Genomic DNA, 22,796 nt, shown 5'->3' with positions numbered 1-22,796 from the left:
CATAAGTCTCACTGATTTGATCTGTTTGTTCTAGCTACCTAACATAAAAGGGTTCTCTTCTTCTTTCTCCCCCCTCCTCCCTTACTAGCACTAATTTACTTAGCTTTGCTGGGGGTTTTCTTTTACTCTATCCATTTTGACTATGGACAGAAACCCTCTGTAGGCAGGGTTAGTAACTGCAATTATTCCATTTGAGAGAAATGTATTATATAGCAAGAGGAAGGACTGGGGTATTTAGGTGAAACTACCCTATAGTTTTGAGAGTATGAATATTAAGATTTCCAGATGCCTGTATGATTGGACAAATTTATGTTAAACCATACAAAAATGTTTCCCTCCTCTTCATTCCTTCACCCATTTCTTCCCATCTTCCTCTTCTCCTTTATTTTATCAATTTGCACAGAGCAATAGGAATTTTACATATATGCATATGGGTTTGTGTTCGTGTATTATGTTATCCTTAGAGTTTTAAACTCATCCAGATGCCACCACATGATTTCCAAATGTCATCTATTTGGAGAATTTTAAAAAGAATAGCTTTGAGGGGGGAGGGGAAATTTTTTTCTCAATTGAAAAACAGGCAAATTTCAGAAAGTTACCTAGTAATTCAGTAATTTTTTTTTTAAAGCATGCTATTCCCATTGGGTCATGATTCATGCCTTGTCTGTTGTGACATGTATTCCTGCCAAAGAGATTACTCCTAAGTAAAGTGGTGTTTTACCTCTATCCATTTCACATCCTTTATAATAGCAATCAACGATGTAGCTTTGAAGTGACCAGGCTGTGGGTCACTCCTCATGTAATCCCTCACCTAAAAGATGATGACATCCAGTTTGGTCTTTTTTCAAAGTAGGTCAGTGGGGAATGGTTTCAAATAGGAAATTACAATTTCTTTTTCCAGAGGAAGAATTTAAAAGCAATTATGCTGAAGCCTCCAAAATTTTTTTTAAGTGAAGTTGGTTTAAACATGTTTGTGCTTCTCAAGTCTTGAATTTTGGAACCTGTAGTTTATTTTTCATGTGAGGGATAAATTTGATTCTAAAAACCCACTTGATGTGGTTGAGACTTGAAAAGTGATTGGAATCTTCTTAGTCCAAGGTCATTTTAGCCTTCCTCTCTGGATCACACTGAACCTCAGCATGCTCTCAGAGTGCAAGGTTTGGTTTATCCAAACTGTTCATGAAGTTGGGAGAAGCTGCTTCGTTCCAAGGTGGATTTTCTTTTGCAATGGAATGCCACTCCACTTACTTATGCATCCTTAAGTCCCATTTTGGGAAAGAGAATCCTTTTCAGGGCCCAGTGAAATGAGTGAACCTGAAGGGTCTGTCTGGTAGTTGCTTATTGATTGGCTCTTCAGATAGTTGGTGTCTTGGGTACTGTAGCTGGGTTGTTTGCACTGCAGACTGAAAGATACACAAATACTTCATGCTTTTTGTATTCCCACAAGTGCCCTGTACACAGTGAAGTCACCCAGTGCTGGATTAGTGAAACCAGTGGATTCAACGGGCAGGCAGACAAAACTGGATATTTGCCTAATAAACACCTTTCTAGTGTTTCTTCCCAGAGAAACCTCCTCCACTGAATGGACACAAGAGATTCCCTTTAAATGAGTCTGAAAAGTTATAATACATACTTTTTAAGTGCAACCTGAACATACCCATCTGACTTGTTAATGCTCAAAACCATATAGCCTTGGAATTTATTTAGCAAGGGATGGGAATACCTGGCTTTTCCTGGGCAAAAGTTTGAGCTTAGATAGTATGTTTTTGTATCTGTATTGTACTTTAAGGCGATGGGGCAAAAGAATGTTTGTGAAAGAAGCATAGCATGTTGATGGATTTTCTACTTGTAAAATGACTTCAAAAAAAAAAAGACCAGTTCAAATTACTGTACTACTACACTAACAGTTGGGGTACACTCAAGCCTACTGCCCTGGAGATTGATCCACAGCTCCTAGGAAACCAGCAAGAGGAAAATTCTTGGGCTTTTTTTGGCCTTTCGACTTTCTATTGTAGACATATATACATATATGTAATGTTGAAATTTTCCAAATAGAGAAATCATATTTTGAGATTCTAGAAAATATCTAGGGCAAAAGAAATCATGAATGCAGACTTTAGAGCAGTGATTTAGAATATGGAGAATATGCAGAAAGTTCTGAGAAAAAATATTTAATAAAATTGAATGAAAAAAAACATTTTAATTGTTTTAGCAGATTTGCCTAGCTCAAGGGAATAAAGGACAAATCATTTGAAGTAAAATATATGACTTTTTAAAAAGCAAAAATAACATCTGTGGATTTCAGATGAATACTCCTTTGTGAAAAAAAAATACTCTCCTGTTCAATAATAATAGTACAAAATGCCAAAGCTTAATGTATTCTGCCATTACTATAGGATACTGAGAATCTTTTTAAATGGTCATTGGATCTCGTCTTTGAAAATTAATGGCATCTGCTCTCTTTAAGAGCATATGTACTAAAATTAATAAAGTGACATAAATAGTATTTCCAGTCACTGTAATTAAAACTTAGAAAATTGCAAGTAAAGAGAAAATAATTTTTCCTAGTGTTCTTTCATCATGAAATACTGCAAATACTCTCACATTATACATACATATGTATATGTGTGTGTACATATGTATCTTTTGAGGGAAGGAGAGGGAAGACAACTTTGGAGGTGTGAGCGATACTTTTGCAAGCCATTTTTGACATTTTGGTTTAACTAGAATAAGTTAATGTATTGTGGGGTTTTTTTGTTTTCTTAAAGAAAACAAGTTACTGGGAAGTGTGTTTTAACTCTGAGTACCCGATTTCACCATTAGCATAAGAAAAAAAAGTTTTAGTGCATTTACTATTGTATTGAATGAAGAGTTTCAACAGTCAGGCAAAAGAATGTGAAAGGCTGCAAAGAAATGATGGTCTATTCAGATTATTCAGCAGTCCAGAGCTCTGGTCTTCTGCCTCTGAAATCTGTGATCGGGATATCACTTTTATCTTCCTGTTCCATTCTCTGGCCTTTTTCACACGTTCACTTTTGTCAAGGTTTATTGATCACGTTTTCTTCTCTGCAAATCTGTGGAAAATTTAATGAACCAAAAACAACAGTGGAATAAAAGGAACTTTTTATTCATTAGCACTAGATTGATTTTTCCCCCCTTTTTCTTCAGAGGGCCCCTTACCTCCCGTGTGTATGTATGTGCATGTGTGTATATGTGTGTGTGTTTTGTATGTGTATGCATAGACGGAAAGGGAGAGAATGTTGTGTCATTACAGTAGTCCTTATAGTAGACTGAATTCAATTTTGTTGGGGATCAGTTTGGGGAGGGGGGAGAGAGTTTGAGTGCCTTTTCTTGAGTGCTCTGTTGACTTGGAAAGGGTTAAGCATGGTTATCTTGGTGATCGTAGCTGGGGAAACTGCTTTAAGAGATAACACCTCCTGCTGAAAAGAAACTTTTTTACAGGTTGGTAATTAGAGACAGATCTCAATGATTACTGCCTAGTAGTTTGTATTTACTATGTAAATATGTTTGGTGCGCCCTCCCCCAACCCCCATTCTCACAGGATTGATTGGTTCTCTGTATTACTACTGAGGGTCTGCTAGGTTTTTTTTGGGGGGGGGGAGGAGGGTTACAAATATTTGCGTTCCTCTAACTTACAAATAGTTTGAGTGTCTGGACCTTTCCAGGTGACACATTTAAGTATCTCCTTTTCTCTAAACTGTGCTTTAAAACCTGTAATTAAGCAAAGCTCCTGGCGTGATTAAGTTTTGCTGACATCGCTGTGTTTAGAGCAATTTACCTTTATGAAATCAGTTGAGCTCTTGCCCTTCTGATGCTGGGGGCATTGTGCCTGAGTCTGGACTACATCCCTATTGTATGTACTTAGTGCGTTTCTGTGTCTCCTTTTCTCCCTCCCCCCCCCCCAGCCCCTGCTTGGTTTTCCGTTTCAGCTTCTGGGAGGCACCCAACAGAGGTCTTGAGATTTTAGGTAGCTGGGAAGAGAAAGTCAAGGGAGAGCACGTGCTAAAAAGATTTTTCTACCATCCATTGCTTTCCATAGAACACTTAATTACTTAATCATCCAACTCAAATGCCGGTGAGCCCATGGGTTAATAGCAAGGACGGAAAGCCTCCCGGTGCCAACATTCCTCATAATTTGCAACACATCGAGTTCCCCTCTTGTTATACGGGGACTTGCACACCCAGATTGTTTTTACAGTATACTAAACAATACGCGCATTGTTGCAGCTTTCAGAATAGGCTGCCCACCAGCAACCTTCAGCAAGTTGCAGGAATGGCTCAAACCTGTTTCATGGAAACTAAAGAATAGACAACCAGATCAAAATCTATTCAACCCAACTTGTCTTTGTTACCTTGGTGTTGTGAAACTATGTGTAAGCGGGCTTCCGAGATCCATTCAGCCTGAATCCCGGCCTCTAAGGGGGAACAAAATCATAACTGAGCTACTTCTCCATCACAGGCTGGAAGTCTCTGTAAGAAACCAGGCTGCAAGCCTATTAGCTTTTGAAAAGGCGGGTTTTCTAACCCATGCCATTGCTGCCTGGAGTTGGTCTGTATTCTTCTAGTCTTTCCTCCTTTCTAATTGACCTGCCCTAAGGCCCCTTCACTGTGAAGGGAATTAAATGTTAGTTTTCAAAGAGCTCAAAGGAAGCATATTAAATGACAAATTTCAAGTGGGTTGGGTGAGCTGCAGCTGTGGGGCAATACGGAACTTTTGATGGAGTCTGAAACTTTCTCTTTAAGGGACAAGTTGTTAAGTTTCTTCCAGAGGACACCCACTTTTCAGTCCTTCTCCCACCTCAAAGGCACAAAAGGAAGGATTTCAGATTAAAAAAAAGGCATATTTTCCTCCGTCTATGTTGACCTGGAGGGTGCTATTAGGGCCCTCTCTCAGAAAAGAAAGATCTGTTGATGACTGGGGATGTTAAAAGAGCATCCGTTCAGAAGACCCAAGATAGTCCCTTTTCAGAGAGATCCTTAGCAATGCCTCTTTGTGTGGTGGACAATGCAATAAGTCAGGCCACATCTATAAGGAACTGTAAGGGCCGCTGAAGTACACTTGTGTTAAGTTGAATTGATTGAAATTTAATGGCTGTTAGTGGCTATGAATGGTAATGATTTTCCAGCGTATCTTTGGCATACTTGACATTAATAACTAGAGTGTGTGTGAGTACATGCTCGTGAAGCAATAGCATTACTCATTTTTGAAGACCCCATTCCTTTGCCGCCCCCTTCCTTTTTTCTTCTTCCTCCCCCCCCAACCTTTTTCCTTCTCCCCATAATTCAGTTGTTTAGATGATTTAAAAAAAAAAACCAACAAAAACCTTTCACCATTGAGCACGTACATCATGTCAACATAATTTTAAGCTCATGATTTTTTTCAATTCCTACATAAATCAGCCTCTAATATAGTGAATGTGATGAATTTGTTTTAGCTGCCATCATGAATTAATGTTATGCAAATAGAAGCTTTGCAGGTGCAATGATTTACTTAATAATTTCAAGTTTCTAATATTTAAGCTCATTCATTATGTTAGGAGTTAAAAAAACAAGTCCATATTTTTAAGCCTGGAACGGGAGATTGGTGTGCTTGTGTTTGCTGTGTAAGCAAACCTTGATGCCTTACAAAACAGCTCAGGGGAGCTGAGGGCCTCATCCATTTCTCCCATCTTTCTAGCTAGCCTCTCTTGCCTCCCAGCTTCCTTTGGTTCAGACAGCCTCAGATGCTAAAAGAGATCATCACCTGCTTAACTTTTGCAGGTGGAAGCATTAGAGGAAGATAATTTCGACGTGTGTTATTTAGATGACTTGGGGGTAGTATTTGGAAGCACAGAATATGAATAGATTCAAAAAAGTTTAGATAAATTCATGGATGAAGAACTATGACAAATGGTTTCCTAAAGATCCATGATGAATGGGCATAGTAAGAATTTAAGAAATGCTTTTTTCATTCATTCATGGAAACTTGGGGAACATCCCTAACCTTTGAGGATGAAATCAAGAAGGATAACGACTTTCCCTCTAACTAGCCATGGGGCCTTACTTCACTATTCCATGTCTCGGTTTTCTCATCTGTGAAATGGGAAGTTGGACTATGATCTCCTAGGCTCATATCCTCTGCAAAACATTCTTTGATGTCATTGTTAAAGGTAATACTACACTGCAGTGTCTGAACCCAGTGATCCAATTTTCATGTCCTTTCTTCCCTTTTTGCTTGGCTTCTACTTTGATGGCTAGTGTAGTGACGGCTCATTGTTATAATGCTCCCTGTCCCCCTTCTTCTCCTTCCTAGGACTCAGGACTAGCCCAGCCAACTGCAGCGGTTGTAACTTTCACAAACTATTTGGAAGGTCTTAGGAGAGATTTAAGGAACATGGTCAAAAGTGGGTATGGACTGAAGGTCTTCACTGCCTGATTGTGTTTTTAGACTGCTTCCCAAAGGCTAAGGACAATCGAGGGGGAAGGCTGACACATAAATAAGTCTTGCATCTCAGAAGATAAGAATGGATTTTGACTTTATTTCTCAAAAAATTGAGGTCACTGCGGTCTGATGACAGGTTGAAGGCACATCAGTCAAATTTTTCCACCAAATAGATGTGAGCTGCTCTTGCTTGATACATTGTGTGTGTCCAGTGACTGACAGTATATTTAGGTTTGGCAATTACTGGCTCCAGGGGTCAAGGTGTGGTTAAATGTCTGTTCTTCACTGACCGAGTGTTATGTATGGATCCTGTTATTAAAATGGGTGGGGGCAGGGAGGAATTCAAGCCAATATTAATAATACAATCAGGAATTTTCCAATGCAAGAGTCAGCAATTGTAATATTAAGGATTAAACCTAGTCAGATTTAACTCCACTCTAGAAAACCACGTTAGACTACTTGCTTTTCAGAGTACTTATGTATGTTTAGTGGGATTTTCATCAACCCAAGTCATTAGAACCTCCAATGAAATGTTTCATTTATTTATTTTTTTTTTTTTTGCTATGAAACACTTTTAGGAAAAAATGATAAGACATGAGGAAATAAATTTAAAATTAAGGATTTAGTTCCTCAAGACCCGTGTCCTCACCCTTTCCCAAGCAACACTGAGGCTTTCAAATATATTCAATCCAGTATCTTATACCTTCTACCTGTACACAAACAGCTGAGGATAGTGAGAATTGTTATTTAGAATGATGGCTTTGAGGGTATAGGTGATCTGTATCAGAGAAAAGAAGGGTCAACCATGTTCATTAACATGATTAATGCAGGAAAATGGCCTTACAGATGTTAAAAAGTTTGTCAGTTACATGGGGTGAAACAAATGGGGGTTTGGGGCTAGCCCTCGGGTATCCAGAAATTTCTGTTAACCAATTTTAAATATTCCATGAATATTCTGGTTAATCCAGGTTTGAGTACCGTCATTTTTTGATAGCTAGCTGGTTGGTACAGGTACTCTATAGAGTTCTGGGTCTGGAGTCAGATGCTTACTAGCTGTGTGACCCTAGGCAAGTCACTTCACCCTGTCTGCCTCAGTTTCCTCATCTGTAAAATGAGCTGCAGCAGAAGACAGCTAGCCACTCCAGTGTCTTTGCCAAGAACACCCCAAATGGGGTCACAAAGAGTTGGAAACAACAAAAGATAGATGTACACACATACACATATTTACACCCATATATACATCCAATCATCCATGTATATATGGTATGTACGTATATATCATATATACATTATACACATATAAATGTGTATATCCATAACAAAAATCTATATTGACTATTCTGGGCTTGTGTGTGCTTCACTAGCCTTGGGCGTGCATACCCTCACACCAGTCATATTGCTTAGAATCGCTATAACCTTGAACATGTAAATATGTCTTGCCCTTCCACATTTAAAGGGTATCTCTACAGTGTTTCTATAAAATGGTAATTTGTCTCCCTCGAAACACAGGATTCCAACTGGTTTAGGAATAATCTCTGAGCTGACATTTTATTGGCTGCTGGATTGATTATAAACCAATGACTGCTGCCGTCTTCAGATGTTGCTAGGGAGAAGACAGTAAGGGAAGAAAAGATTTTAGAGGAAAGTCCTTAAGAAGAAAAAAAAAAAAGATGTGACGAGAAGGGGAAAGAAACAATTGTAAACAGACTCTCTAGGAAGGCCTGTTTTCATATGGAATCAATGGTAGACATACCATTTTTATTTTGGTATGACATACCAAATGATACCATTTTGGGGGGGGGAAACGGTGAGGGGAGGGACTGAGGTCCATCTGAAGTAGAATTTAAGAAATATTAGAAAAAGATACAGATACAATGCAGGTAAAGTCAAATATGACATATAAATACATCTATTATCTATACACAAACATATATAAATATGCGCCTTGTTTCTCTTCTCTCCCCTTATTTCTTTTTCTTCCTTTATATTCTTCTTGGTTAAAAATTCATAAAATATTATCTGACATCATCAGTTAAAATAAATATTTTGGAAAAATGAATTTTCCAGATGACTAAAGTCTTTGCCCTTTAAAAACTTATACTTTAAAAAAAAAAGTTTTTGTTGGAAATTTTTCTAAAATGCATTAGAAACTATCCTATCTTTATAGACAGAAAAACTAACCTTGTTCAACTTTTCCTTGATGAATCAGGGCAGGAGAAGCAGTGTAAATGGCCTTTGGCATAGGGAGGAGAGTTATATTCAGAACCTGCCTTTTTATTTAGTGTCTGTGTGACTGTGGGCAGGTCATTGAGAGTTCCTCTTTCACAGAATTGTTGAAATGGGAAAGTAAAACCTATGTCAATTATTATCAAAAATAACCCTTGTTGTAATTTCATATAATACAGTGATACCCTCAGCTGTAGAAGGGACAGTTGTCCTTACATTCATTTTTCCTAAAGTGCTGTGTTTTCTTAGTTGGCATTTCTTTGTCCGCTCCTTGTTCTCAGATGTCACTCCTTGCTGTTGTCACTGAAGTAGACTTCATTGCTATTTCACTTTTGTTGACTGCGCTATCCTAAGTCGGATGGAAGTTTGCCAGAGGAAAGCAGATAACAAGCTTGTTAAATCAGTACCTTCATTTTTACATGGAATACAGAGTCACTGGACTCTCTCATGAGTATCTGAGGATGACATTTTCTGTGTGTGCCTTGACTTTATGGCACCCATTTTCTTTATTGTTGAGGAGTTTGATTCTGTAGAGATTATATCTATGTTCTAGATAAATGAAAATTCAAGAAATCTGGGTGACTGGAATTTAGTTCAGGGTACAGAGAATTAGTGTGGTTCATTTAGATTTTTTGCTTCATAGTATGCTTTTCCTAGAGTAAGCTGATAGGATCATTAATTCAGAACTGAAAGTCTTTTAGAAAAAAGATCATTTAGTCCAACCTCCACATTTTTACAAAAGAAGAAGCTTCCTCACAACAGAGAAATGACTTTCCCACAGTCATATGGCTATTCAGAATCAGAACCTAAATGTTCTAATTACTAGTCCAGTGCTTTTTTGAAAAGAAAACTTCTTTACAAATGAGGCTTGGGAAGCTGGAGGGTATGAGGAGGTTGAAGCTGCATTCTGTCCCTAGCTAAGAAATGATAGCACTTAACCAGCAAATGTTGCTGACTACTAGCTCTTGTCCATTGACCTGGAGAAGATTTTCTTTTAATTGTATGAAGGAATTATTAGTTTAAAAAAAAAAACCCAGAGAATTTTTTTTTCTTCCTGACTCCTCATTGTTCCAAGACTTCTATGTTTAAAACACAGGGGGATGAAAGTTAGGGAAAGAGAAGGTGAGAATTAACCCCATACTCTCTCTTTAAAAAAAAAAGTCTATTACTACCTTTTGTTTTATACTGTAGACATTCCCCAATCTGCCCCCTACACCCTCCCTACGCCCCTTCCCATTGAATCCTAAAAACATGGAAAAGTAGTTTATCAAAACCAATGGATAAAACAATCACATCTGACAGCATTTATTATTATACACCTGTAGCCCTCCACTTCTCTCATAAGAATAATAATTATTACATACAATATATCAAACTAATATTATTTACTAGATAATAATGATGACAGCTGGCACATGTTCTAAGGTTTACAAGTGACTTTGCAAATATAATCCCATTTCATCCTCACAGCAACCCTGTGAAGGTAGGTTCTATTATTATCATCCTTATTTTTACAGAAGAGGAAACTAGCAAACAAAGGTTAAGTAACTTGCCCAGGGTCACACAGCTACTAAGTGTCTCAGGCTGGATTTGAACTCAGGTCTTTCTGACTCCCAAGTCTAGAGTTGTATCCACCTAGAAGACTTCTCTGTTAAAAAGAGGAAAAATATATTTTCTCTGCTCCTCTGGTGTTCCAGCACCCAAATTTTAGCCTTACCCTCTCAGGAAAGCTCCCCAGATGAGCCATTTCACCCAGAGAGTGAGTTTCCAGTTGGCATCTCTCTTTAAGTACTTTGTGCTCTGGACAACTTCCCATATGGCACACAACCAAGGGCATTTTCAATGCAACTGATACAATCTAGGGGAACACTATTTTCATGCTTTTGTCTTCCTATATAACATCATCACATAAAGTTTTGAAGCAGGGTACTGTGATTGTGCCTCAGTACTTGAACTAAGGTGTTCTGACCTGTTAATGATGATAGAATGGAGGTGCCGTTTCCTCATCTGTAATAGAAAGGGGTTAGACTGGATGACCTTGAAAGGCCCTTCTAGCTTTGGAAATCAGTGACATTATTAGACTTTATGTAAACTGACATATTATGCATTTCAGTCCTGTATCGACTGTGGCTTACCACAACAATGAAAATTTGTGTCCATAATTATGATTCCGAGGCCCTTACCTTCAAAGCCCTTTCAAGTTTTCAAAGGAAACTCATCCTGTTCAATATGTTAGAGTCTCTGCTGAATTCTGCTCTATGCTGAATCATCTCTGATTTTCTTGGAGTGGATTTTTCATCAGCACTGTAGATCATAGCCCCCTTTAGACTTAGGAGAAGGTCTTTCAGAGCTGCCATGGCTGAAGAATTCATCCCTATATGGCCAATAAGATCTCAGTTCCTTGTTGTAATGCCTCTGGATGTTGAGTCTTACCAATAACTGGAGACCAGACTCCTTAGTTTCCTAATATCAAGATTTATTCTTTGATCCTCCTTGTTTCTCCTCAATAAAAAATAATAATCCTTGTAGCCATCTGGAACTTGAAGTGGGGAGTAGAAGTTCCCTCTATGAGACTTATGGTTTCACCCTGCCCAATGACTTATTCATGTCGCCAGCATGTCTCTGACCTTTCTAAAGCTCTAGGCTGTCACAAAGTAGCTCCTCCATAGGAAAAACAGATTTGGGGACCCTTGGCCTTTAAGTGATTTTCAAGCTACCTAAATTTTAGGACTAATTCCATTCAGTTAACAAACATACACCCTGAGCCAACCAGTCAACAAGAATTTATTAAAACTTTCTTTGTGCCAGGCTCTGCTGGGTGCTTTGGCTACAAAGACAAAAAAGAAAACATCGTTATGTTAGTCTAGGAATGTAACGATGAAAAATGACTCATTTCCTGCCTGAAATCCAATATGGAGGCTATCATCTTCCCTTGTGGATCTCCTGTGCTAGTTTGCACAACTTTGTAATGCACATTGTTGGGTGTTACTGTTATCTGGAAGTTTTCTTTGGTGGCTGTGTGATATAATGTAACAACTCTTAACCTTTTTTGGCCTCAGTATCTCTTTACAATCTTGAAAATTCTTGAGGAGCCCAAAGAGTATTTGTTTATGTGGGTTGTAACTATCGGTGTTTACCATATTAGAAATTAAAAGTTATAAAATTTTAAAGTATGTATTTAGTGATTCATTTAAAGATAACATTAAACCCAGTACCTGTTAACATGAATAACTTTTTTTTCTAATGAAAAATAACTATTAAAAAAAGGTTTATTGAGAAGAATGGCATTGTTTTACATATTTTTTACAACTCTCTTAATAATAATAATAAAGGATGACTGGATTCTCATATCTGCTTCTGCATTGAATCTGTTTTCAATGTATTGTTTTGGTTGAAGAATGTGAAGAAAATCTGACCTTACACAGATATGTAGTTGGAAAAGGGAGGAGGGTTTTAATTGGAAAATAATGTCTTAGCATTGAAATGAATAGTCTTGACCTCATGGGTTCTAAAAGAGTCTTAGATTGAGATCATTTTGAGAACAGCTGATAGTAGTTAGCATGTTGAACTTGAAGCCACGGAAACCTAATTCATATCCTGCCTCTGATACTTAGAACCTTTATATCCCTAGGTAAATCAGAGTCTCAGTTTCCTCATCTGTAAATTGGGGATAATACTACCTTCCTTCCTGCATTATGATGGGACTGAAATGCTATGCTTATAAAACCTTTTCAGACTTTAAAGTGCTATATAAATGTCAGTTATTATGTGTCATATTCCCTTGTAATTGCCACGAGGGTAGAATTATACTACCCTAATTCAATTTTGTCCCCTAAAACCTAGCATGGTATACCAAACAGGGTCGATGCCCAGTAAATACAGAGAATGCTCAGTAAATACTCAAAAGTCTTACTGCAGTATTAAGCTTTAATAGCTTCAAAATATAAATGTAACAAACATAGAAAAAAGTCATTTGAAATTTTAATTTTTAATTTACCTTATATTTATTTAGCTTTTTGAATTCTGAATAAGTTTTTTTTTTTATTTTAACAAGTTGGGGAATCCTGTCATTATTCCTACACGAGTGAAACTTTCTGGGTGACCCTTTCTTGGATCTATGGATTGGGGGAGGAGGTCCTCTTTTTATTTACGTAGGTCACCTAATCTATTTCTATTAGACTGTATTCTGTGGGTCACATCAGAACGGTTGTGTATGTCTTTAAACCTCGTTCTGTGGGTGATCTTAAGTCCAGGAGTACAAATGTAGTCCTTTTAGTCGCTGAGGAGCAGCTGATAAAATTATTAAGTTTGAAGTTGACTAGAGTGGTGAATATCACAAGACAGTGCTTATATGAAATCTTACTAAGAAACGTATTAAGATCTTAGAATTTTAAATAATTTAACTTTTCAATTTCTTAAAGTTTGTAGCATTTGTACTTCTGAGGTTATTAAAGCAGAAAGCTGCACTAAGACTTTTGGGACAATGTGTCGAATGAATGAAGTCAGGCCATACCTGTAAATAAATGTAACACAGAACAGAATGAGAGAGGAATAAAGGGAAGATTCCTACCAAGAACCTCCAAGTAACTAGGAAGATGAGATATCTTTTCATCAGGAGAGGCTTAAGGAAAAAACAGTAGAAGATGTAGCATCTGAATAGAACGATGAAGGAAAAAAAAAAAGGAATTCAGCAGGCAGAGATAGAAGGAGTTATCTACATACATATCCAGAGATGGCAGAGTGTAGAATGAGGCCATGGGACAGTTAGCAAGTAGTGAGTTTGACTGGAATGTAGGATGTGTGCCTGACAACATTGCAGATATTTAATAAATGCTTAATTAAATTTATTATTGAAGGATAACAATGTGATATAAGATGAGAACCAGATGTTGTAGGGCCTGAGGTCACAAAGATAGGACCTTTACCTGAGACCCATAGACTTTAGCCTTGGAAAGGGGCCTTAGAGATATTTTCAATTTGACAATTTATTAAGTGACTACAACATGTAGTGCTATGTTGGGCACTCAGGACTGAAGGATAAGAATCGAACTGTGATTTCATTGCTTTGAGTGTATTCCTATGTGAGGGAGGAAATACTGTTTATCAATGTGAGTCTAGTTGCTTGGAGCACAGAAAAGTTAACTGACTCACCCCACATTAAATGACTAGCACATCTTAGAACACTTAACCCAGATCTTCCTGACTCCATGACAGATATGAGGACAAAAAGGAAGCAGGCCCTGACCTCAAAGAGCTTATATTCAAACGGGGAGGAGGGCACAGTGTGTGTGTGTGTGTGTGTGTATACATAAGCAATTTCAAAACATTAGCTAGCATGGTATAATCAAAGTAGACTTTGGGAATATGAATCTGAAAGCATATAGTAGGCTGTCTTGGAGTGGGGAGACATTGGCAACATGGAAATCCATTAGGGGGCTATTTCTGTAATCCAGGCTGGAGGGAATAAAGGTCTGAACTAGAGTAGTAGTAGTGGCAATGGGAAAGAATAATGGTCATGGGAGATTTGGGGGAGTTATACTTCAAAGATTTTATGTGCCTGGTAAGATATCATATATCATAGGTATACACCTAATCTAAATAAGATGAATAAGAAGTTATTTTTAAAAATTTTGAAAGTCAGAGAGATTTTAGAATGAGAAAGGTGGGGAAGTTAACATTTTTTCACCTTATTTTCATGTTATATTTGACATATACTAGTGTATAGATTATATACATGTATACATATATGTGTGTATATATGTAGACATATATGTGTGTGTGTGTATATATAGGGCAGGTAGGTGGTATGGTGGATAGAATACTAGACCTGGGGTCAAGAAGATATGAATTCAAATCCAGCCTCAAACATGTACTAGCTGTGTGACCCTGGGCATGTCACTTAAGTCCTATTTGCCTCAGTTCTTCTTCTATAAAATGGGAATATACTAGAGAAGGAAATGGCAAACCACTCCAGGATCTTTGCCAAGGAAACCCTATGGACACGTCCATGGGGTCATGAAGAGAAATGAGTGAACAGCTGAACAACAAGTGTGTGTGTGCGTATGTATGTAGAGAGAGTGTGTACATGTGTATATATATATATATATATATATATATATAAATATATAAACATGCCCCCATATTCACATAGGAAGAGTGTATATATATAATATATACACATATACATATACACACACATACACACGCATACACATAGGGAGAGTACACACACATATACACATATATGGAGATATTACATGTGTATATATGCATACATGTAGACATACATACACATCATGTGTATATACACATATACATATATCCACACAGACACACACATATATGTGAGGAAGAGAGAGAGCGAGAGCAAGACAGTGAGACAGAGAGAGAGAGAGACAGAAACACAGAGAGAGGCAGAGAAGAGAGACAGAGAGAGAGAGGCAGAGAGAGAGAGCATACTATGTTGCATATTGATTGATGGTGGAGGAGCTGAGGCCATAGCCTCTGATTGATTGAATTCAAAGGCTAGAGTAGCAAGGTACTAAGCCTTTTCTCTCCCCATCCCTACCTCCCAGAGGGAAAAGCTGCTTAATTTATTCGTCTTGCAATAGCTTTGATTGTCTACCCAAGGGCCTGTGGAATTCTGTGTACTGTTGAAGATGAAAATTTTACCACCCCCATTACTGCATGCTAAGTCAACACAGATATAACTGACACCATGTTGGAAGTTTTCTCCTTTGTCCTGCTGGAGGTAGTGGTCATCTGTTTCCCTTAGATCCATTTTGGTTCAGGTTGAGAGTAGACAAGAATAAGTACTGATCAGCCTTTTAAGTCCCAGTTTCATATCATAGGCCTTAGAGCCCAAAGGGATTTTACATGTCATCTAGTCAAAATTTTCATTTTGTTGATTAGGAAAATGAGATCTAGAGAGATTCGATATTTTGCCCAAGACTATACAGGTAACAAATATCATAGTCAGACTTTGAACTCAGGTCCTCTGCTCCAAATTCAGTGTTCTTCCCACTATACCACATTGCTGGTGGAGCATTTTAATTGGCAAATAAGGCCCTACAGTATCTGGTTCTAACCTTATTTCACCTTCTTGTCCTCTAATAATCAATTGATCAATCAATAAGCATTTATTAAGGACCTGCTGTATGTCAGGCTCATGTCCTACATTCCTGTCAATTCCCACCTGCCATCTCTGGATATTCATGTAGATAGCTCCCTCCATCTCGGCCTACTGAAATCCTTTTCTTCCTTCAGATGCTTTCTTCTATTCAGGTGCTGTATCTTCTACTGTGTTTTCCTTAAGCCTCCCCTGAACAAAAGTGATCTTCTCCTATTTCCTTGGAGATTCTCTGTAGGAATATCCCATTTATTCCTATCTCATTTGGTCATGTTTTACATTTACTTATGGGTATGGTATGCCTTCAGTCCTTTCACATATACAAGGTGTCCCAAAAGTCTTAGAGCAGCTTTATGCTTTAATAACCTCAGAAGTATAAATGATTAGCTTGGATGAATTGTAGGAAGTGAGGGTAGCAGACATATGGCATGTAAATCCCATGTTTTCATCCCCTAATTCCTAGTTTTGAACTCCCAAGAAAAAATTCACACGATGTTCCTATCCTTTCTGCCCCTTCGTTTCCCGCTTTTGTGCTCACTCCTGCAAAGCCTCTGCTTACAACAGCCCCTTTGTGATGGGTATCTTCTCAAGCAGCAGGTGATAGGTGCCACTCTTATTTGGTAGGAGCACCCCATTGGTGCCATGAATACAAAAGTTGTGCTTCTAATTGTCTTATTAAGAAGGGAATCTGGGCCCATGCCTTGGGTGCCAGCCTTTCCATGAGGACTATGTCCCCAAAGACACTGGCCTTGTTTGAATTAAAATAGCGAAACTTAGCTAGAGTGGGCATGAAAGCTGATGAGAACAATGGCTTGTTTGGGATATAGCAAAGAGACTCAGATTCCTTGTTGATCTGTACCCCTTTCCCTTCCTTATGCCCCCTAAATAGTGTGTGGGTTTAGAGTTCACATGCTTGTAATGATTTCAGAAATGAAAAACAGAGCCTTTGCACCACTGCCAGACCACAGGCTCCTAATAAGCGAGACTCAAAGACGGGCCTCCCAGGCCCTGGAACAGCCCAAACATATACCATGTGGTACCCTTCAGCCACCCCTCCCATCCCCACAGATCCAGCATCTCCCACTCAACCAATCAGACTGATTAACTTTAATGAAATAAGCTTATTTCATTTGGCTCCTGTGACATGGCAGGCTAGGAGTGAGGGATTCTGTGTTCTGCCCATGTCCAATCTCTTGGTCCATCATTACGTTCTTGTTTTAGGGTGGACTCTTGCTTCTTTTTCCTACAGATAACATTTGCATTGTCTCTGACTCCCTCCTATTACGCTTTCCCCAGAGATCTGAGTGAAAGGGCCGCAGAATCTCCAGTGGACTTGGACTCCTAACTGTGGAATATCCTTGGCTTTGGGGGAAGGGTGGCATAGAAGGATTGGATCTTTGGTGTTTTTAGATTGCTTCAATTGATTAACACGTTTGCCTGAGTGTCTTGTTTGTATCCATTGCCATAATGTGGAGAATATATTTATCTTTGGAAAAAGATTCTTGAATCAGAGGATTTGGGTTCCAATATCATCTTTAACTCTTAATCCCAATTCTATCAAGGGCCAGTTGTTGAATTTCCCAGGGTCTCAGTTTCCTCATCAAGAAAATGAAGTGGCTGGACTAGACAGTCACTGGGGTCTCTTTCAGCTCCATAATCTATGATCCTACCTTTGGTAGGATGGTAAGTAGTATGATTAATGAATAAACATTAATTAAGCACTTATTATGTACCTAACTCTGTTGATCACTGGGAATACAAAGACAAAATACAAAGAACCCTGGTTTGGGAATGAGAAGACCTGGGTTATAATAGTTCTACTTTTAATATAAACTAGCTGTGTGTCCTTAAGAAAGACATTTTGTTGCTCCTGGCTCAGTTTTTTCCTCTGTAAAGTGAAGGAATTGGCTTAGATGGCTTATTAATCACCAAGCATTTATTAAATGCCTACTGTGTACCAGGCAGTGTCTAGGGCTGAGATTCCAAGGTCCCTTGTAGTTCTAACATTCAATAAGGATATGTTCTTCTTACCTTCAAGATACCAGCAATTTAAATGAGGATCCCATGTACACATACAAAACAATCAGACTACAATTAAGTGTTAACTGCACAGTATATTGCAGAGGGAGAAAGAAGGAAATCTAGGCAGCAGTTGATCAAAATCAGTATGTTATAAGTAGACTAAAATGTCAATAGCTAGAGGGCCACCTTCCCCCTCACCCAACTCATCAGATCTTAGGCATCGTTGATGGAAGTAGTACCTGAGAAGAGTGTCTCAGGGTTCCACTGTAGCCTTGGATAAGGCAGGACTGGAGGATTGTGCTCAGGTCTGGGTTGCACATTCTAGAAAGGATAAGCTGGAGTATCTCCACAGGAGAATAACCTGGATAGTGAGGAGAGTGGAGACTGTGCCATTGGAGGGGACATGAGAGCTGTCTTCAAGTATGGGAAACAGTCATGTAGAGTAGGGATTATTTTCTACTTGACCTTCCCTGGAGAACAGAATTAGAACCTGTTGGCTGTTAGGGACAGAGGGAAATAGAGATTTCTTTTTTGCTTTTTGGAGGGCAATTGGGGTTAAGTGACTTGCCCAAGGTCACATGGCTAGTTTTTTTGTATTAAGTGTCTGAGGCTGGATTTGAACTCAGGTCCTCCTGACTCCAGGGCCGGTGCTCTCTTCACTGCGCCATCTAGCCACCCCAGAAATAGAAATTTCTGCTTGAAAAAAAAAAGGCAGATTTCAACTTCTTCTAACAAGTAGAGCTGTCCAAAAGTGAAAGGCGTTTCCGTTGGAGGCAGTGAGATTCCTGTCACTGGAAGACTTTAGGCAAAGTCCATGTGAAAACTTGCTAGTTATGTCCTATAAGGGACTCCTACTCAGGTACAGGTTGGACTATAGATGACTTCTGATTTTGGAGTCCTGTGATTCCATGATTTTAGTGGTGACTATAAGTGCAGTGGACATTCAGAAAAGGGGGGAGATCTGTATGCTTGAGTAGTTGGAGAGGTATGTGTGGGAGCCCAGAAGATTAAGCTTTACCTTAGAGCAGTGGTGTCCCACTCAAAGAGAAATAGGGGCTACTGACCTGCACATAAGGAACTCCTGTAGGCCACGTATTGACTTAGAAAACCACATATTCATGTTATCTATCATCTATTGTATTTTTTAATTTTGCTAAATATTTCCCAATTACATTTTAATGTGGTGGTTTGACTGCACTCTGGAGTGCTGCTGGATATGATACCTCTGTCTTAAAGGAGAGATTTTTGGACAGGTGAATGGAAGGGGCAAGGTTTTTTGGGAAGTGGTAACTGTAAGAACAGATGATGGGGGCTTGGTTTTTTCCTCTAAGGGACAGGGAAGGGCATGGATAGAGTTAAAATAAAGGTCTTTGAACTTGGGGACTGTTTTCACATTTTCTTTGTAACCCCATGGCTTAACATGATATCTGTTTAGTAAGAGTTTAATAAATGCTTACTGATGTATTGCTTGATTGGAAGGTGTGTATTGGGAATGGTAGAAAGGTAGAGGAATGAAAGACACACAGAAGTGCTTCACATTCCTGTAATCAGAATGTAATTGGATCCCTTTGTATTGGCAAAGCTAACAGGTACCTGGCACCTAGTTTGAAATTAATCAGATCAAGCCTCTGTTAAGAAACAAAAGGTTGTTGCTGGCGTAACCGGAAGTTGCTGATGTAACAGGAAGGGGCAGAATAGGGAGGAGCTAATATGTATATAAGGAGAAGCCCTAGCTGGAATTTCAGATCTTCTTGGAGCCAGGTTCTGGAGGCCGAGGAAGAGAGACCCAGGCTGGAGAGAATGATTTTTATTTTGAGAACCTGGATGAAGTGATTTTGATTCTGGGAACCAGCTGAAACTTCTGCTGATGACTTCTGAGGGCCAGCCAGAGATGCCAGAGGAAGCATGACTGTGCTGTCAGTACTTTGTCTGTTTGTGGCTTTGTTAAGCCTTGACTTCCCAGGAACAGAGACTGAAGGATTTAAGGTGTACTGGACACTGTGAGCTTCAGTGTGGAACAGGAACTGCATGGAGAGCTGGACAAGGAACTGGGAGCTGTCTGCCTTTGAACCCAGGTGACAGTTTGGTGAATCCAGGTAGGAGCTGGGACCATGGAAGGGGAACCAGGGAAGCTGAAAGCCTGCCTTGAGTCAAGATGAAAAGATCTCTCCCTGAATACTGAGTAGTGACTGATGATGATATCGTAACTTAATTGCACCCCATGGGTGGAGAACCTTGACTATTGTACTTTGTGTCCCTTAAGGGTGATTGAGTTACTAAGTTATTGAGTGATTGAATGAAGGAGGCTTGCCTCCTTAAGTGACTGAATTACTAAATGATCGAATGATCGAATTAAGGACTTTGTGATTGAGTGACTTAAATGAATGTACTTTGTTCAAAACTGTGTGACCACTTTGGTGAAAACTATGTGGCTATTTTAGTGATAAGTTGTAACATTGTGAATGCTGTATTTCGATTTCTGTGAATGTTTTGCCTTAATTTGTTACTGAATAAATAGAGTGTTCACTATACTATGTAATCAGAACTTGAGCCTCTTCACAGCAGTAGCTCTCTGGGAAGCTGCTTGTGCTTCACTTTACAATTCCTTTTTCGTCCATTCTCCCTAACTCTTTATTCTGTTCTTGTGTCTTAAGTAATTAACTTTAGGAACAGCCAGCATTAATAGGATTGTAGAGTCACAGATGTAAATCTGACTTGGAGTCCATGTAATTCAATTCCTTTATTATACAGATGAGGAAACTGAGGTCCAGAAAGTTTAAGTGAGTTATCTAAGATTAAAAGGGATTTGAACTCAAGTCCTTAGATTCCAAACATAGTGGGACATACTGCATTTGTTTATTTAATCAATATTTTTTATTTATTGAACACCTGCTGGGAGCCCTGAACTAAGAAAGTGTTGAAGAATTATTACCCACCACACCTTCCTAACTTGGTCATAAAGAGCAGAATGATCTGAAATCCAACAGTGCTTTCAAAATATATGCCTTGTGCAATCATACTCAAGTCTTCCTAAATAGCTTGACTGGAATTTATTTTTTGAGGCTTGTAAACTGACCAGGAAGACTCCAGATCATAGTGTAAGGCTCTTATTATTCATGTTGGAATATCCATACTGGAAAAGTGAACAGTTGGCTCCAAGAGATATATTCACCTCTACCTACCAGCTTGCTTTGCATTGTGTTCATTCATTCTTGAGTTAGGAGTGAGGTGGCTCCTAATAACAAGCTTCCTGGCCTTGGACAAGTTCCTCCCCTTCTTCAGCCCTGAGTTTTCTCATCTGCAAAATGAGGGAGTTGAACCACATACTTTCTCAAAACAGCGGTTCTTAACCTATGATCTGAGCATTTTCTTTAAAAATACATAATATACTTGTATTTCAATAAAGTTGGTTTCCTTTATAATCTATGGATTTTATTCATTTAAAAAACTCATTCTGATTAGGAGTCCGTATACCAGACAGTCAAAAGGGTCCAGGACACACACACACACACACAAAGGATAAGAAGCCTTCCAACTCCTTCAGTCAGCGAGGTAGTGACTTATAGTTAGAAATACAGCTTCATTCAATTTGTGAGTTGTTGCTGTTCAGAAAAGAGAACACAGTTGACTGAGTATCCAGGTCCAGGTTAGGAGATTATGCTCAGTTGGAGGAGAAAGGACAAAGAGGGATGAGGAAAGTGATTTCATCTCCTCTGAATGGTTCCTGCCTTTCTATTTCAAAGTTCCTACTTTTATTTGCAGTCTTTGCATTCATTTCCTCATTTGATCTTTGTAACAATATTGTGAAGGTGTCATGGTCTTTAAAAACTCCCCAGTTTTTGTTTTTTAAAATTCTGTGCTTCCCTGGACATCACTAGTCTATTTGGGTAGTTGGGAAGGATACATCTGTATTTCACAGATATCATTATCTTATGTGGACAAATATTAGCATATTTAAAATGTAATTACACTTCAGTTCCCTCTGGTCTGTGGCTAACAGGTAGTTTCTAACCCACAGTAATTTGGGAAGGAGAAATTCCTCTCTACTAAAACTTAAACCTTAATGTGAATAAGTGACAACTTGGCATAGTTGGAAGCCTCACTGTTAATTTATTAATGAGAAAGTTGCCCTGGGGGATCTCCTTTTGATTTTGCCCCCTTCATTCAGTCAGTAAATCAGTGAGTGTTTTCTTGAGCCCTTACTGTATGAACAACACCTTAGTGCATTGGGTAGCTAGGAAAAAGAGAGAAAGAGGAGAGAAGATGTGAAAAGAGCTGGTTGGTACTAGAGGAGCATGGTCCTTGACCACTAGAAGTTTACACTCTTGTTTGGGGGAAATAAAGCTTGTATCTGTGAAACAAAAAAAAATAGTTGGAAAACAATTATGAAGGACTAAACCTTGGGTATCAGTATAGTTCAATATTCCATGTCTCTGGAGAGTTATAAAATGGTGTTAATAATGTCTCCTTGAAAGTTGTATTTCTACGAATTTCTCCTACCTGTACAATATACAGACTTCAGTAAATTACCAGGGATGTAGTGTAATGAAAAGGGTTTGGAGTCAGAGGTTTTTGTTGTTCAGTCATTTTTAGTCATGTCTGACGCTTCCTGACACCATTCAGGGTTTTCTTGGCAGAGATACTGGAGTGGTTTGCTGTTTCCTTCTCCAGCTCATTTTACAGATGAGGAAACTGAGGCAAACAAAGTTGAGTGACTTGCCCAGGGTCACACAGCCAGTCAGTATCTGAGGTCAGATTTGAATTCACTAATCTTCCTGCACTTGATTCACTTTGCTACCTAGCAGAGTCAGAGGATCTGAGTTCAAATCCTAGCCCTCCCAATTACTACTTGTATGACCATTGTGGTGATTGGGACAGGTTCTTTCTTTCTTTCTTTCTTTCTTTCTTTCTTTCTTTCTTTCTTTCTTTCTTTCTTTCTTTCTTTCCTTCTTTCTTTCTTTCTTTCTTTCTTTCTTT

General features: G+C 38.7%; 1 protein-coding gene across 2 annotated transcripts in view; it reads left to right on the top strand.

Moving 5' to 3' along the window:
• Positions 1–3,952: 3,952 nt before the first annotated feature.
• Positions 3,953–22,796, top strand: part of GLI2 (GLI family zinc finger 2) — a 403,275-nt gene continuing 384,431 nt past the window's right edge. Inside the window, exon 1 of one of the 2 annotated variants that reach the window (XM_069066901.1) lies at positions 3,953–19,915. The gene's annotated coding sequence lies outside the window, so the exon portion shown is untranslated. The remainder of the gene's footprint in view (positions 19,916–22,796) is intronic. The other variant, XM_069066900.1, reaches the window with a different exon arrangement.

The sequence above is a fragment of the Petaurus breviceps genome, unplaced genomic scaffold, assembly GCF_028583685.1.
Source record: "Petaurus breviceps papuanus isolate PSGF00001 unplaced genomic scaffold, PetGlider_PUasm1.0 90731, whole genome shotgun sequence".
In the NCBI taxonomy this organism is placed as follows: domain Eukaryota; kingdom Metazoa; phylum Chordata; class Mammalia; order Diprotodontia; family Petauridae; genus Petaurus; species Petaurus breviceps.
The sequence above is the reverse complement of the archived record's forward strand: the minus strand, read 5'-3'. Positions and strand labels throughout refer to the sequence as shown.